Source organism: Manis javanica, chromosome 16 (genome assembly GCF_040802235.1).
Source record: "Manis javanica isolate MJ-LG chromosome 16, MJ_LKY, whole genome shotgun sequence".
Taxonomy (NCBI): Eukaryota; Metazoa; Chordata; class Mammalia; order Pholidota; family Manidae; genus Manis; species Manis javanica.
The window spans coordinates 49863875-49880610 of NC_133171.1; the positions used below are offsets into that span (position 1 = coordinate 49863875).

Genomic DNA, 16736 nt, shown 5'->3' on the forward strand with positions numbered 1-16736 from the left:
GCTCAAGAAATGGTGTCCATACCAGTGTTAGTGGTCTTGTGCTTCCCATGAGAGGTCAAGACTGTCCCTTCTGGACACAGAGCATCTGCCATCCCCACCTTCTTCAAGGAGCCCTGGGACCCGGGGCAGAATGGGTGAATGCTCTGCTGCTGTATTAGCATGAGTGCAAAGCCTAGAGAGGTAGGAGTGGGGAGGAGACCCAGCAGGGAGGGCAGCGGAGGAGGGAGAGAAGCGAAGTGGGCTCGGAGACAGAAGATGGCAGGCGAGGGGCACGGAAACTAGGGGAAGCAGAGAGAAAGGAGGAGCTTTACTCTAGCATCTATTGTGTATCTGCTCCTTACACACATTTTCTCATTTATGCCCCACAGCAACCTTTAGGTAAGTTTTATTCACCCATTTTTGCGGATGGGGAAAGTGAGGCTCTGAGAGGTGAAATGACTTGCCCAGGGTCAGGCTATGAGGTTTCACAGATTCTTTCTTCTCAATTACCCTGGAGCCTTCTGGGCTTTGGAGGCAGAAGAGAGAGAGAGCTCCAAGTGCAGGGGAGAGGCTGGGAGAATGGGGGCACAGAGGCTTCGGGGGCACAGGGAGCCGACAGAGGAGTGGGCACAGCCCCTTCAGCTGCTCGGTCGTGTCCAGGCCTCCCTGGCCCACCCGTGCCCATGCTAGCTCATGGCTGCCACGCCCCCACCTGTGCACCAGGTCCTCTGATGCCTCCTTTGCCCCAGGCTGGTCTCTCTTCCACTCTGCCGTCTAAGCCAGCTGGGCTGGGAAGGACAGGAGGCTGGGCCTGAGGACCTGCACGGGCAGATGGGCAGGGTGGGGTCTCTGAGATGGGCAGGGTGAGCATGGAGGGGCAGGAGGAGGCACAGTGGGGGACGCTGCCAAGGCTGCTGGAGGGAGCTGAGCCCTGGCTTGAGAGAAGCGGGCAGGTGTCTCCATGGCAGTCACAGACCAACGACATCTTTGAAAAGAAAAAGTACAAGTTAGGAGATTGTATTTGCCATCTTTTCATTCTTTGCCCAGAGGAGAAGTGGGCAAAGAGGAAGGTGGTGGCGGCTTCTCCTTGTGGGCCTCAGGACCCTGGCCTTAGCTTCCTCTTCCGATGTCCATCCATCTACGCTCCACCTTCCAGAACCTGTTGTGAGAACTGGGGACTCCAGGGGGCTTGTCACCTGCATCTGGCTCTCTGCATTCCTGCCACATAACCTGCAGAGAAACCCTCTTCAGACCTGGACCCACCAGGAGGAGGGAATTTCAGAGGCCAAGAGGAGTTTTCACATTCCCTCCTCCCTACCACTGCCTGAAAGCCCCCTCTTCATCTGCATGACACACATCCAAGTGGCACAGGGAATCCAGGCTCAGACCCCTGAGTCACATTGCCTGCGTCCATCCCCCAGGGTCCTTCCTAGCTGCTTGGGCAAGCTGCTTAAGTACTGTGAAAGGAGGACCATAAAAACATCTACCTCACTAGGCTGTTGGAAGGAGCGACATGTCAGTGTACATAAACCCTAGAGTGGTGGCACTGCTGGGGCCTGGTCTGGGTTTCTGTGGCCTCCAACCTTAGGGCTGGGGAGCTGGGGCTTTGCGGCTGTACTGTGGGACTGAGTTCCCAGCCACCCCCATCTCCTGCCCCTGGGCATGGGGGCCTCCTAGACCCGGGCACTGCTACCTTCATCTGCCCAGAGCACTCCCAGCACACTCACTGAGTATCTGGAAGGGAGGGAGGAGGGTCCTCTCTCCTTATGTCTGCCTTTCCAGGCCTCCCTGGGCCTGGATGCACACCCAGATCCCCTGGGCCTCAGTTTCCCTAAGTGGCTTCCCATCCCTGGTATTTCTGGGATTCTGAGCAAGAAAAATAAGCAAACCCCAAACAAACTGATTTTGATCCACATGGGGGACTCGATCTACATTGATGAGCTTCTGGACTGGAGATTGCTTTTCAATAAGTCATTTCCTTCCAAACCCAAGCCCTCAGAAGACCTACCTTCCCAAACAGACCCAGACATTTGTCAGGGGCCTGTCAGCAATTGGTGACTCACTCAAATTAGCATGGCAGTTGCAAAGAACATATAAGTGCTCTAGAAAGTTTCTCTATGGATGTTTCCCCCAGATGTTTTAACCTTCCCTCTAGAAGTATAGGGACATTATTTGAGTCTCTATTTTAATTGCTATGAATATCAAAGTAATTAGGTTTTGCAGTAAGTGGCCAGTCAGCAGTATGATATTCCTTTAAATCACAAACATAAGTACCACTTAGTGCTTATGTCCCACCAGGCTGTATCTGAGACTTGGTGATATACATTATTGATAATTGCAAGTCACAACTCTGCTGCACAGACTGTCTTATCCTCATTTCCAGGGGAGGAATGTGAGGCCCAGAGGTATAAAAGGCCTGGACTTATTCAAGGCCCCACAGTAAGTTGGACAATGAGCCAAGCGTCCCTTCTAAGACCACCCATCTCTAAGACATGATCTCTGTACACGGCATCTTAGATAATTAAGAGCCTGAACTCCAGACCAGACAAGTGGGGCTGAATCCCAGCTTTACCAGTATCTAGCTGTGGGAAATTGCCTTCCAGGCCTCTATTTCCTCATTTGAAAAACAGGGATAGGACTGTTAGGCTGGTGCTGTTAAAAAAGTAAATGAATGAATATATGTAAACCTCTTAGAATGAAACCTGGTGCCTGGTACACAGCAAGTGCTAAATCAGTGCTTACTTTTATCCTTTCTACTAGGATCTGGAGAAGGTGAGTAGATACGTGTCCCAAACATCAGTCCTCAAGTCCTTGGAATTTTCCTTGAAACAGATCTTTAAGAAAAAAAATCACAGGTTTTAAGCCAAAACTATTTTCCCAAACTTATGTCACAGCAGCACAGATTCGTAGGGCTGGCAGAGCCCTGCTGAGTGGAGAGAAAAAGGCATGTGGAGCCGGATGACTGACACTAGAATTCAGGCTCTGCCCTTCATGGAAGTATGGCCCTGGCACATTCTTCAACCTTCCTAGAGCCCCAGTTCTAGGTAGACGATGAAGTGAGGACAGAGAGTCAGCAGCTCCCACCCCCAGGCCAGTCCTGCCACTAACTTGATTGGGTTCCTGCTCTGGGTCTCAGCTTCCTTACTCATAAATGGAGGGTCTTGCTCCACATGGTTTTAACAACATAGACTCAGAGTTATGACCCCCACCCAAGGCACCCCTGACTCAGAGTGCCCCTCAGGACTGTGGGTGGCAGCACCAGATGCTCATAGCAAGAAGAAGGCAGGAGAGAGACTCCTAGCAATCCTAGAAAGTGGGAGTTAGGAGAGATCTTAGAAAGTTACATAGTACGCTGTCCACTTTACAGATGAGAAAACTGAGGCCCCAGTGCAGGGGAAGTGCCCTGTCCAATGTCAGAGCTGGAACCAGAACCCACATGAACTGTCTTGTAGGCCCAGTGCCCTTGACATGGCGGCCACCATCAGCTCAGGAGTGGGAAGCCTGACACCCCTCCTCCAGGCTTCAGGGAGCGAGTCTTCCCAAGTGGAATGGATCGAGAGAGACATGTGTCCTATTAATTGCGATAATGGTGATGATGATAGCTATAATTTAATGAGTGCTGTGTGCCAGGCATTGTTCTAAGTGCTTTATTTCCATTTACTCCTATGAGGTGAGAACCATTCTCATCTCTCTTTTACAATGTAAGAGCAAGGTGAGGCAGAGAGACGCTAAGTAACTTGCCCAAGGTTTCCCAGCTGGTAAGTGTGAAAACTGGGTCTTGAGCCGGACAGAATTCTAGAGCCTGTTCCTCAACTATTTGTCTGTGCTACTATACTAACTCCTTGGAGTGTATTTTTGCTATATTTCTGGTCCATGGAAGTCCAGGGGAGGGAATGGTGCTGGATTCAATTCTGTTTAACTGCATGTGTATTTTTGTTGGTATCTATATGATTAGCTGGATAGCCAAAAGGAGTGGCTGCTTCCAAATTAAATGTATCAGCATAAAACAAATTTCAGACCTGGCCTGTCACATATTACAGATATGTGCATGTGCACATACACACGTACATGTATACACTACAACAATACACACATACACAGAAAAAGGCCAAGAGCATGGCCAAGCAGAAAAATGCACTGAATTCAGAGAACCAGAGCACCTAGCTCAAGTCCTAGCCCCATGGCTCTCCAGCTGAGGGAGCTTGGTGGTTTGATTTGCCTGCTCTGTGAGGGATGGGTCTCTGTCTACACCATTGACCCCTGAATTTCTGGTTCTCACTCAGCAAATGAATGGTTCATTTCCTTAGATCTGCTTTCTAGCTGTGTGACCATGGGCAAATCACTCAACCTCTCTGTTCCTCAGTTTCTGCCATCAAAATAAGTATCACAATTGTACCCACTCATAAGGCTATTGCAAGGATTAAATGAACTGATATACGTAAAGGAATTAGAGGGTGGCATAGAGCAAATATATACAGATGTTTAGCATGATGGTGGTGATAATGGTGACAATATTATTACCCCTTTTTATTTGTAAAATGGGCCAATAATAACATTTACCTCTTAGGGTTATCCTGAGGAACAAATAAGATAATAGCGCAGAGGAAGGGCTCATCCATCAACCCATGTCATGGGTCAGGGACAGGAGAAGGAAAGGTGTATAGGGTACTGGGACACCCTGTCGCTCAATGCAGGGGGAAGAAGAGGGCAGCAGGTAGATTCTAGCCTGGAGTCTGGCTCGGCAGCAGACAGGACATTGCATCCCTTTGTGCCAGATTATCTCCACGGCTTCTTGCCCCAATGCTGCCACTTTGCACGTGTGACCCAAACTGTCTCTTTAATTCTCAAATGGAGGAGGAGAAGCCGCAAACAGGTTTACGATATTCACGGTTTGCTATGTCTGTGTTACATCCTGTGTGCATGTAAACAACATCTTGTGGCATTGTCTGATAAATTAAACATCTCTCCTTTCCAGGCTTGAGAGGAGTGTCAGGTCCCCAAAAAGGGGCATGGGTGACTCACTGCCTCAGCTGCCAAAGAGCTTTGTGTGGAGCTCCTAGAGAAAAATGCCCTGGAAGGGACGGGGCATGGAAGGAGTGAGGCTCCAGCTTGGGGTTTGTTTACTGGGAGAAGAGGATAGGATTTGCCCAAAGCTGGCTGCTGAGATGAGGCTGGGGAGTTGTTACCCAGGGAATCAGCATGAACTCTGCAGCCCCAGGTGCTGGGCAATCAGTCACTCCCTACCCCCTCCAAGATGCCTTTGTCCCCAAGTGCAAGCGCCTCTACCCCAGACCACTACCGAATCATCTGTCAAAAGAGCCTGGCTTATCAACCCAGCTCTGCCATCCACCAGCTGTGGAAGACACCGAACCTCTCTGAGGTTTGTTTTTTGCATTGGGCCATAGACAACAGAGATAGTCTTGCTGAAGGCAGGCAGTGGAATCAACACTGTCCCCTGAGATCCCCATCAGCTCTAAGAGCCACGAGCCTCTTCCCAGCCAGCCTTCTGGGAGATCCTCTGACTCAGGGAATGAGCCAAAACGAGGACATGAAAACAAAGCGCAACACCTTTGATGAGAAAGCCCGCCACCGGGGTAACAGCGTTTCCGCCCCACTGATAGAGTCACCTGAAGAGCCTTTTATAAAGTTCCCAAAATACTGATGTCACTGGGTCCCATTCTCTGAATTTCTGATGTAATTGATCTGCTGGAAGCCCAGGCTTTGGAATTTTGTAAAAGCTTTCCATAAATCTAATATGCAGCCAGGGATGAGAGCCACTGACCTAGATAATCCATTCCTCATAATCAAGAGTTGGAGGTGCTTTTAATTAATGAAAAACATGGGAAGAGATTCTAGGAAACCAGACATGTAGGCCTCTGGCAGCCAGACTTGAGATGTCCTCAGGGTCCAGCCCAGGCAGGACAGGCTGCTTCTGTCTGCACTTCCTCATGCAGGGTTGGGGGCTGGGTGGAATATGTCCATCAGCCAAACAATGACTCCTGAGGCCTGGACTGGGGACGAGGGAGAGCAGGCAAGAGAAGAGATGGATTCTGTCTGGAAGAGTAAAGGAGTGCTTCTGGAGGGTGGAGACTAAGGCTTTGAAGGATGTATACAAGTCCACCACACGGAAAATGCAGGAGGCAGCGAGATTCCCAAGCAGGGAATAGGGAACAGCAAGTATTTCAGTACATCTGGCCAATGGGCTGTCCCTGTTAACTCAGCACCCACTGGGTTCCCTGTGCGCCCAGCTCTGCTGGTATGGGGTGGGAAGTGGTGCCCACAGGAGAGCATGAGCTCTGTCCTCAGACTTACAAGGCTGGGAGACACAAGGTTCAAAGGGAATTTCAAAATAGTTCCATAGAGGGCATTCCTAGTGAGGGCTCCCAGTAGACCTGTGTTATCATGGAAGGCTGCTTGGAGGAGGTAAGTCTGGAGAAATGTACAGGCAGACAGGAGGCAGCTGACCTGTCAGGGGATTGCAGTAAATTTGGGGAGGGAAAAGACCTGCATATTTGATGATATAGCCCCTGACATGGACTGGGGTATGGGCAGGGCTGGAAGGCCCCATGTGAGTGACATACAGGGAGGCAGTCTGAGCAGAGTGAAACCACTTTTTCAAAAAAGCAGCTACGAGGAGACCTTGGTCTTAGCTTGTAGGGAAGAGATCTGGCCCCATGCTCAGCTCAGACTTACTTCCCCATTGCCTATACTTCCCATCAAATATTCCGACTGAAACAATAAGGATCTCTGTTGCCAGTGCTGATGAAGCCCACCTATGCTCACTCCTCACCCCGAGACCCCCCAACAGCCCCCCAGGCCTGAGGCCCCACCAGCCTGAGCACACCCTCAGCTTCAGGCAGGAGCCGGCCCTGGCCAGGGCCCAGCCCATTCTGTCTGTGGCACAGACGGGATCCCCAATCCGTCCTCTCCACCATCCCTGCAGGACCCCACTGGCTCACATCCTGGCCTCTACTCCCTGCATGTGGTCAGCCTAGCTGCCACCCCGAAAAGAACAGCCACAGCAATCGGCCCTGCCATGCTGCGGTCTGTCCAACAGGTCTCAGCACTGGTGTGAGTCCCCAGGTCAGCTCAGCCTGGGTGTTGGCTTCCCACACACTCTGGGGGCCACACCGACCTCTGGTGGCTCCTCCATGGGCTGGGGACATTTGGCTGTTCACTCCCAAAGCTCTGGCCTCCAGCAGCCACGAGAGGGAAGTCAGCTGGGGCTGTCATCCCTGCCCGCCGTCAGCCTCAGGGAGGTTGTACTGCAACACTCGTCTTCCGTGAAGACCCAGGGAGCCCAGGGGTGCCAGCATCACCCTCTCTTTAAGAAGCAGCAGCCGGGCCCAAAAGAGTGTGTAGTGGGTTGAACAGTGGGTTGAATATCAAAAGATAAGTCTACCCGGAGCCTCAGAATGTGATCTTACTTGGAATAAAGATCTTGAGATGAAATCATCCTATGTTTTATTTAAGGTGAGCCCTAACCCCAAGATGGGTGTCCTCATAAGAGTCAGAAAAGGAGACGACGGTGCAGAGAGGCCCAGAGAAGACAGCCACGTGAAGACGGAGGCAGAAATTGGAGGGACGCAGCCACAGGCTACGGGATGGGACACCAAGGATTGTGAGGAGCCTCCAGAAGCCAGAAGAGGAGTGAAAGGATTCCTCCCTGAGGCCTTCAGAGGGAGCATGGCCCCGCCAGCACCTTGATTTCAGACCTCTGTGCCTGAAGGCCTGCAGACTGTGGAGGATAAATGTCTGTTGTAAGCCACCCAGTTTGTGGCAGTTGGTTACAGCAGTCACGGAAACTAATACAGTAGGATCATGACTTGCCTGAAAGCACTCGGCTCTCCCTTTTCCAGCGTGATAGTTTCTCTCACTACACCTATTCCACCCTATTGACCTGCCTGAAGACCCCATGTGTAAACTACCAACAACGGTAAGACCATCTTGCATTTATTGAGTGCCTGCTGTGTGCCAAGGACTGGGTGTTTGCATCCCAGCGAGCATGGAGGGTGTGTGTGGGAGACAGTGTGTGATGGTGATCGAGGTCACGGGGATCCAGGTGGCAGCTTTCTAGTTCTGTATCCCTGGGCAGGTGATGCAACCACTTGGTGCCTCAGTTTCCTCATCAGGAAAAAGGGAGTGATAATAGTAATGCCCACCATCTGGGCTGTTGTGAGAATTAAATGAATTAGCATATATGACGCCCTTGGAACCAGGCCTGGTACTCTACTGATGTTGGCCATTATCATTTCCCCATGGCTCAGGTGAGGAAATGGGGACAGACGTGGGATATGTCATTTTCCCAACACAGCTAGCAGGTGGCTGGACTGGAGTTTAAACCCAGGTTTTTCTGACGTTGAAGCAGAAATGTTTGCCAGTCTGAGACACATTGCCTCCTTTTCAGGAGCTTCCTGAAGACTTGACATTCAAGCAGAGAGGAGGCACGGTGTTACCTGAGATGCGTAACAGGTCGTCTTACCAAGGGGTGGCGGCTCAGGGCTGCTTGTCAGTTTTTAACCATTACTTCTGCCCACAACCTGCAGAGAGCAGAGTCCTGGAGCTGGGCTGGACCCAGGAGGCCACCTTTCTTAAGGAGAAAGAAGGTAGAGGAAGAAATGCAGAGACATAGAACTGGGAAATGAGACGTGAGCTGGCCCTGGAAGGTGGGAGAAGGAACTGGCCTCAGAGGGCAGGCATGGGCCAGGCAAGTGTGTGTGTCCTCTGATGACACAGGGAGGACCCCTATCCCAGGATGTCACCTGAGAAACCTGTTTCTGTTTCTGGAATAGCCTGAGAAACAGTTACTTAAGTAACTGCTGGGGACACAGCCCAGAGTGAGTGAAGCGGGTGAGCACCAGAGTGGGAAGAGACAAGAGAGTCTCGCCAAGGAGAATCACAGTCATTGAAAGTTGAGAGCTCATGAAAATGAGGTTTAGGGATTGACATGGTTCCTGCCTATCAGCCTGCCAAGGTACCTGAAGGTCGGGGTAGCAGCCCCAGGAAGGAGAGAGGCGAGGGGAAAAAAGGATACCCTTGCATCCAGTGATGCTCAGAGCCGTGTCACATCTAGGGCTTCCCACCGGATCTCCTGCATCCACAGGATGCAGTTTGAGAGATTTGTATCAACACCAGACTGGGAGGAGAGAAGTTCATATGTGCCGTTAGGCCTTTGGAAGAATGATGTTCAGAGCAGGTCAATCTGGAAGTTGTATAGGGAGCATGGGGCAACTCTGCAGACTGCTTCCTGCAGGACCTCCGGAATCCTTACTAGGCTAACAATGACTACACTGTCCCCTCTGCTCGCTGTGCCCTCAAATCCTCCTTCTCTGTTGAATCACTGCTACGGCCGAAAGCTCAGGGTCTTCAGATGCCAGAAAGAAAAGTGAGTTCAGGCAGACAATGAATGGTTCTTATGTTGGAAGAATAAATCCCCAGATTCCTGTTTTCACCAAGGTCTCCTGCTAAGCCCCTGAGTTGGTGAAATCGACCAGTTGTTTTGACCTAAAGACATCCATCTAACTGCTGGGAAGGGAATGAAACTAGAGAAACTGAAGGGGCTGGGGTTGCTGGGGGTGGTGGGGTGCGTGGGCAGCGGACAGATGGAGAGCTGAGTGGGATGGGCAGGGGAAAGTGGGGAAGATTCAAGGGTTTTTATAACCACAACCTGATTTTCTTTATCCTCTGTGCACACACACACACATACAGACCCTGCATGTGAGGTGGGGGCATCCATTTGTACAGTTATTGGGTCTCTATGACCAGGCCCGCCCAGCATATGGGTCACATGTGGGCCTAAGGTTCAGTAAATAAGTGTGAGCAGATGTTTCTGGGCACCTGGGCACCCTCTTGCAGGGCTCACCTCACAGGAATGGGGTCTCCAGCTCACCTTCCTTCAGGCCAGTGCATTATGTGTATGTGTGGCAAGTCATCTCACAGGGGGCATCTCTCTTAGTGAAATAAATAATGAAATCCTCTCTGGTTTCATCTGGAGGACAGACCCTGGCCTGGGTGGCCATTCTGGTTGTGCTGCCAAAATGAGTGAGTCTGCATAGTAATGATGACAGCTAACACTTTCTCTAGTACTGGCAGCAGGGGCCACCCAGAGCTGCTCCAGGCCACATTGCTTAGCAGTAACAGAGTGGGGATTTGAACCCGGGCCAGCGAGCCCTAGAGTCTGTGCTTTTGATTCTGTGTCACATCATGTCTCACAGGGCAACTCGGGTGTATTAGGGAGAGGTTTTAGCAGTCAGAGTAATGCCTCCTTTACAGAGCTCCCATAACAGTATTCCTGAATTGTGGCCTTTGCTTGAATATATCCAATGACAGGTGACTCATTACTTTACCAGGAGACCACACTCATCTTCCAACAGTTAGATTTTTGGCAAAGTCATTTGGATGTTGAGCCCCAAACTCAACTTCCTGAACCCTCCTGCCCTGAGAAGAAGTCCTTCCCTTCTGCCTGATACCCCTCAGATATTTGCAGGCCAGCCCCATACCCACACCTGCAGACTTAGATTGCACAAGTGTGGGGTTCCCTGGCCCCTCAGATCTTTGTCCTTTTTAGCCATCAACTTCTGTACATACCCCTCATCTGTCAGGCCCGGACCTGTTCTGCATGCTCTGGCTTGCCTGCTGTTCCCAGGTTTGGGGACACCCAGTGTGACCCTGCCAGTCCTGGTCCTTGGCTTCATCTGTAGGGTAAGGGGCTGGCCAGGTAGCTCTGACACTCTAGGTGGTGTCTGGAGTGCAGCCACCCCCCACCCTGTCCCATCCTCGGTCTTTCAAGCTCTACCCTGACCTCTGTGCTTCCCTGCAGGTGGGCCCAGGCCCAGCAGATGCATATGTCTGAGTGAACAGTGACAGTGACAGCAGATGATGCAGGGGCCAAGGCAAGGGGAGGCACAGGTGGGAGAGACAGACTGGGGCGTTGAGACGGAGTCAGGGAGTCACTGCAGGACAGGAGCTGCTGGTGATACTTGAGTGGGGTCATCTTTTCTCTGTCCCATCACCTGACGGTGGGGACACCTGCTCATATGGGGTTTTGTTGGATGTGTGGCCAATGGGTGTCCTTCAGGTGGGTGTTCTGCCCCCCATTACATCAGGGGCTCCTAAAGTCAAGCTTGAAACTTTGCCCTCAGACTGGGATCTCCCAGGACAGAGTGTTTGCCCAGGCTGGGACCACCCTGGGAGGAGGGGCTCATGTCAGAAAGATGCCTGGCTACACTGGAGGACCCTTGTGTAGTGCACTTAGAGGGTCTCCTGCATTCCCTCTCCTTGGCCCTGCTGCCTGCTCCCTGGGGTGTAGGTCATATTGTCATAAGGTCATAATACCTCCAAACTTCAGATTTGAAAAGGTCTGCAGAGGTCATCCCATTTATTATATACAGCTTCCGGATCCTCTGCAGAGATCATCCCACTATCCAAAGACCCAGAGAAGGGCTTAGTGGCTAAGGAGGGAGACAGCCCACTGCTAGCAGCCTGAAGTCTGCCTTGTCCTCTGGCTGCACAGTTTCTCTTTCTTTCCACCTTCTGAGTAAGACCTCTTGGTAGACCACAGAGCCTTAAGGGTGTTGCCCTTCACCACCTCCACTGCCCTGTTCTCCAGGTGTCCTTCCCCAGGCTCTTCGTCCCCAGGTTAAGGCCTCCTATTTCCTGTGGGCACCTTTCTGCAGGAGGCAAGGGGCAGGCTGGAGGTTGTGGCAGCCCCTCGCTGAGTGGCCACTCTGAGCCCATTGGTGCTCTACCTGCCCTCCCTCCTTTCTGTTCCATCCCATCCAGCCCTCTCTCCCTTTGTACCACGACTGAGCTTCCCCTCACCCCTGGTAACTCGGAGATATCCTTTGAGTTTCCAGATTTCAGTAAATTTGAGCATCTTGGGATCTTAGTTGCTGCAAAGTTCCTGAAGCTGTCAGGTACTAGATCTGGGTCAAAGCCTAGATAGGTCAGGAGAGCCCAGGACTTTTTGGTAAACATCTCTCTGGCCTATCCAACTAATTAATGTTTCATATTGGTTTCCTCCAGAAGCAAATCAAAGAAAGATTTGAGAGTAAGTAGTTTATTTAGGGGTGATCTCAGGAAGCACTGGTAGAGAAGTAGGGAAGTGAGAACAGGAAGGGCAGGGAGCAGATATGGGGCATGTCAATGAGCAAATTACCGAGTTGAACAACTAGGACTCAGTCCCACCAGGACCTCCAGGAGTCTGTGTTAGTTTCCTATTGCTGCTGTAACAAATGATCACAAACTTAGTGGCTTAAAGCAACAAATGTATTATCTTAACAGCTCTGCGGGTCAGAAGTCCGACATGGGTCTCACTGGGCTGAAATCACAGTATCGGTAGGGCTGGGTGCCTTTCTGGAGGCTCTAGGGCAGAATCCATGTCCTTTTCCTTTCCAGTCTCTAGAAGCTGCCCACAGTCATTGGCTTATGGCCCCATCCTTCAAAGCCAGCCCAGGAGGTCCAGTGCTTTTCACATCACATCACACTGACCTCCTCTTCTGCCTCCCCCTTCCACATCTCAGGACGCTTTTGATTGTATTGAACCCATTTGGATAAACTACGCTAATCTCTAGTATTTCTATTCTCTCAGGTCAGCTGATTAGCAACCCTAATTACATCTGCAGTCTGAGTTCTTCTTTGCCATGTAACCTAACATATTCGTATGGGAATAGATATGGATATCTTTGAGGGACCATTATTCTGCTTACCAAAGGAAATTATGTAGATCACGCCTCAGAGTTATCTCACCCAAAGGGTGAGAAAGCTGGGTTGTTGATCAAGTAGCTCCCATCCAAGATTGGTTTTAGGGCGGAGGTAATTTCTCAGCATTTCTGGCCTGCCCCACCCCTAGCCCAGGGAAATTCCTATAGCAAAAAAAGCCTTTTAGCAGAGTTGGGGTAGAAAGCCATTGTACGCATAGGAATGAATATGGGTGGCTCACGGGGTCTGCTACAATTAATTAATGTATTCATAAAAAATTTGAATGTCTAGTTAGTCCAAGTCTTACCAGGTCCTGGTGAGAGAATGATGAAATAGATGTCTGTCTTTGCTCTAGAGGGTTTCACAGTCTAATGGAGGAGAAAAACACATATGAGATAATTATAATGCAGTGTGGTAAATGTAGCCATAGAGGTCTGCATTGGGAGTTTACACAGTCTGGGCAGGGATAAGGAGTGGATCAGAGAAGGCATCCTGCAGTGCTAAGGCCTGAGTTAACACCGAAGGGCGTTTAGGAGTGGGCCAGATGACAAGGGCAGCTCATTGTTTCAGATGGTGGGGAGGGCCTGAGCAAACACACAGGAGCAGGAAAGGGTGTGCTGTGTGCCGGGAGCCTGGCTTAGCCACTGGGTGGGGAAAGGCGGAGATTCCCCTGGAGAGCTAGAGGCATGGGCGTGGAGCAGGAGCACCCACAAGAAGATGTTCAGATACAATTTTGCAGCAAATGGGAAGCCCCTGAAGGTTTTGAGCCAGGAAGGGATGTAGCCAGATTAGCGTACTTGAGAGCTCCCTTTGTCCCCAGTGTGGAAAACGGGTATGAAATGGCTACAACTAATTGCAAGAGAGTCCAAGAAATGTTCTTCATATGCTCGCCACAGTTCTATTATTGCCAAAGAAGAGCACAATGGACGTGAGCAGCAGCTGGTCGTAATGAATAACGGTGCACGTAGGCAGTGTGGCCAGACTGGTCTGGCTTCCATCCTGTATTACCTTGGGCATCTCCTGCAAGTCTTGGTGCTCCCGTCCGTAAACAGAGATGTAGAATTCTTGTGAGGTTTTGATGAAATAATAAACACAAAAAACTTTATAAACTGTAATGTGCAGTCATTTGTGAGGTATCACTGTGATTGTATTCATCGTGGCCCTTCTGATGAGTCAGAATTGCTTTACAAGGACTTAATGAGGGATAGAAGTCTAGAGATGTCTAGATGTCAGCAGAAAAGCTTGGAAGAGGGAGAAGAGTAAGGTTGTGACAGGGCTTCTACCAGGCAGACAGGCCTTAGGGCAGGGAGGCTGTGAATGAAGTGCTGAGTTTACCTGTGGGGTGTCCTGGAATGGGGTCCATGTGTCTCTGGAGGAGACATCTTCAGCCTCAGCCCAGGGGTTGCAGCTAGAATCCTGCAAGAGAGCATGAAGAAACTTGGACAGCATCCTTTGTAGTCCACGCACGCCTGCCAGCCACCCTCCTGGGGCTCTCCTCCTTCAGGCTGAGCTGTCCACACTTCCCTCCTTGAACCAAGCCAGAGTTAAGATTCATGGCCAAGGCCCTATTTTCCTCTCCATTGGTAAATGAAATCATTTACTGTTTTTAGCTAAGGTGCCCTTAGTTCTTTATACTAATTATTGCTCTATCAGTAAACGGAAAGGTTTTAATTTCACAAGGGTGTGTACAAATTGCACGTTTTGCATTTGCTCAGCCTTAATCAATACTGTAACAGAATTAAGAGGTCCCAGCCAGTCTTGTGATCTAACCTAAGCTAATAAAAAATGAGCCTACATAAATACAAACAACATCTTAGCTAATGCACTTGTAGATAACTGGTGACCACATTTTTCTGTCTTGTATCACATTTTCTCTAGTCTATTCAGGTATTGACTAAAAGAGCGTGTGTTTTTTAGAGACAGGGACAGTCTTTCATTGCTACCATTTTAAGATTTTATGTCATCTTCTTTCATGTCACCCAAATTACATTTACTTTCAATCTCAAGCCTGGTAATTGGTCATCTCCATCTCCTTTCCTATTTTATTTTTCTCTTCAGCACTTACCACCATATCTTATGCTCTTTATTATATCTGCTTATCTCATTTGTTCTCCATCTTCAAAAAATTAGAATGTAGGCCCTGTGAAGGCAAGGATTGTTTTTTGTTGTTTATATTTTCTCTTGTTTATTCACTGCTGTGTCCCTAGCACTCTGAACAGAACCAGTACCTGGGACGTGGTAGAATCTCAGCAGATTATTTGCTACCAGAAGGAATGAAATCACATGGTACAAATGTTGTACACGCAGCATGTATAATTTCTAGCATCACTTTTTGGCTCTAAAATTCTGTGTTTCCATATGCTTGTATATGGTGGATGCTTCCTGAACACCTGGTTGGTTGATTAAATAAATGGACGATTTAAATGTTACATTACAATAATGGAAAACAATGTGGTTGTTCCGTCCAAAGCCTCCCCTCTCCTCTAGCTTTTCCACAGGCCCAGCTGACCAGAAGGAAGGAGGAATGGAGACCAAGCATATATTCGCTGCCCTTATCTCTTCAGCACACTGCCAATTTTAAAAATAGCACTTAATGACCATTGCAAAAAGATGTCACCTCATCAGCTCTGTCCCCAAGCAGCTAGGAGACTGTGAAGCCCCCCCTTGTCTTTCTGTGGTGGTCCCTCCCGGGGACTGCAGAAGGGGCTTCCTGGCCTAGTTCACCTGTTTCATTTGTAACCCAACTCCCTGGATAGGGTATTCTGCTAAATTCACCATCTCCCTTATCGGCTCTCCTGTGCTAATGTTCTTGCTACACAAGCCAGACAATTAGAGGTAATTGGGATAATCGGCATTTATTATGGCAATTTGCATTTCTACAGCAGGCGGCACAGAACTTACCACCCGGTCGGGGAATGTGCTTTTTGGATCTTGCAGGAATTCGGCTCTCCATTCTGAAGCACAATTTAGAGCCAGCAGGATATGCCACTCCTTTGCTTGAGAGGTCCTTAGGTCTGTATTAGGTATGAGTCTCACCAGCCAATCAGAGGGGAGCATGCAAATTAGGGTCTAGGAATTAGGGAAACCTCTCTCCCACCACCTGGGGAGAATGTACCGCCTGGAGGGAGCCCTGCGTCTGTGGCCAGAACCCTGGTGACTGATTTTTCGCTACCATTGACCAGATGGTTGACTTAATGGACAGAATTGTTTGGCTGTCTCAGCTGAGTAACTCAAAGCTCACGCCTGCTGTTGGTAGGAACCTCAGCAAAGGAGCCCCTCTGCTGAGATTCCACAGAAGAGCCCACACAGGGACTTCGGAGCTGGCACCTGCTCCTCTGCGGCCGCCTTCTCTTGTGCCCAGCTTCGTGGGCACCTGCTTGTCCTCATGAGCCAGGGCAGGGTGCACAGCGGTTATAACCGTCAGCTCTCGGATGCAGCCTTCTAGCTGGAATCTCTTTTCCACCAGTTAGCCGAGTGACCACGAGCAAGTTGCTTAACCACTTTGTGCTGAAGTTTCCTCATCATTAAAATGGAGATAATAATAATAATAGTACCTGACTTGTAGGGTTGCCATAAGAATCAAGTGAGATCAGGTATGAGTTCCCTAGCAGAATGCCCCAGCAAATGTTAGAGGTGACTGCTGAAAGATCCTCTCTCCAGCCACTCCACAAGCATTTGCATCTTCACCACCCCCATCTACAAGTCACAAAGTACCAAGGGTCTCCAAAGGAGCACAGATTGAGGGCTTTAGGAATTTGGAGGAGGGAGCTATTGATCTGGTTCTGACATGAAGGTTTTTGGAGGCAAAAAGGTGGCATATTTGTTCCAGGCCTTGAAAACTGATATGGTAGGACCTGAAGAGATGAGATGGAGGCCATTAGGAAGCAGGAAAGGATGGGGTGTGCATGAAGAGATACTCACAGCAAAGGGCACATGTTTGTATCTGCACTTGAAATATCCTTATTTACATGAAAAGACCGTGTTTACAATTTAACTGCAATTTACAAGGGAGTTATACTAACCCTGAGTCTCTTACTCTATTTCTTCACCCCCTGGTC

At 49.7% G+C, this 16736-nt stretch overlaps 1 protein-coding gene and 1 long non-coding RNA gene across 5 annotated transcripts in view; one reads left to right on the forward strand and one right to left on the reverse strand.

The window, feature by feature from the left end:
* LRFN2 (leucine rich repeat and fibronectin type III domain containing 2) overlaps positions 1-16736 on the forward strand; it is a 176666-nt gene that overhangs the window by 95848 nt on the left and 64082 nt on the right. For all 4 annotated transcript variants that reach the window (XM_073224422.1, XM_073224421.1, XM_017653121.3 and 1 more), the window contains one exon: positions 7453-7915. The gene's annotated coding sequence lies outside the window, so the exon portion shown is untranslated. The remainder of the gene's footprint in view (positions 1-7452; positions 7916-16736) is intronic.
* On the reverse strand, positions 520-15677 carry LOC140846751 (uncharacterized). The gene is made up of 5 exons (XR_012126141.1): positions 15580-15677; positions 14014-14094; positions 12986-13046; positions 2722-2813; positions 520-964 (listed from the first exon to the last, which is right to left on the reverse strand). It is a non-coding gene; the product is annotated as an uncharacterized lncRNA (long non-coding RNA).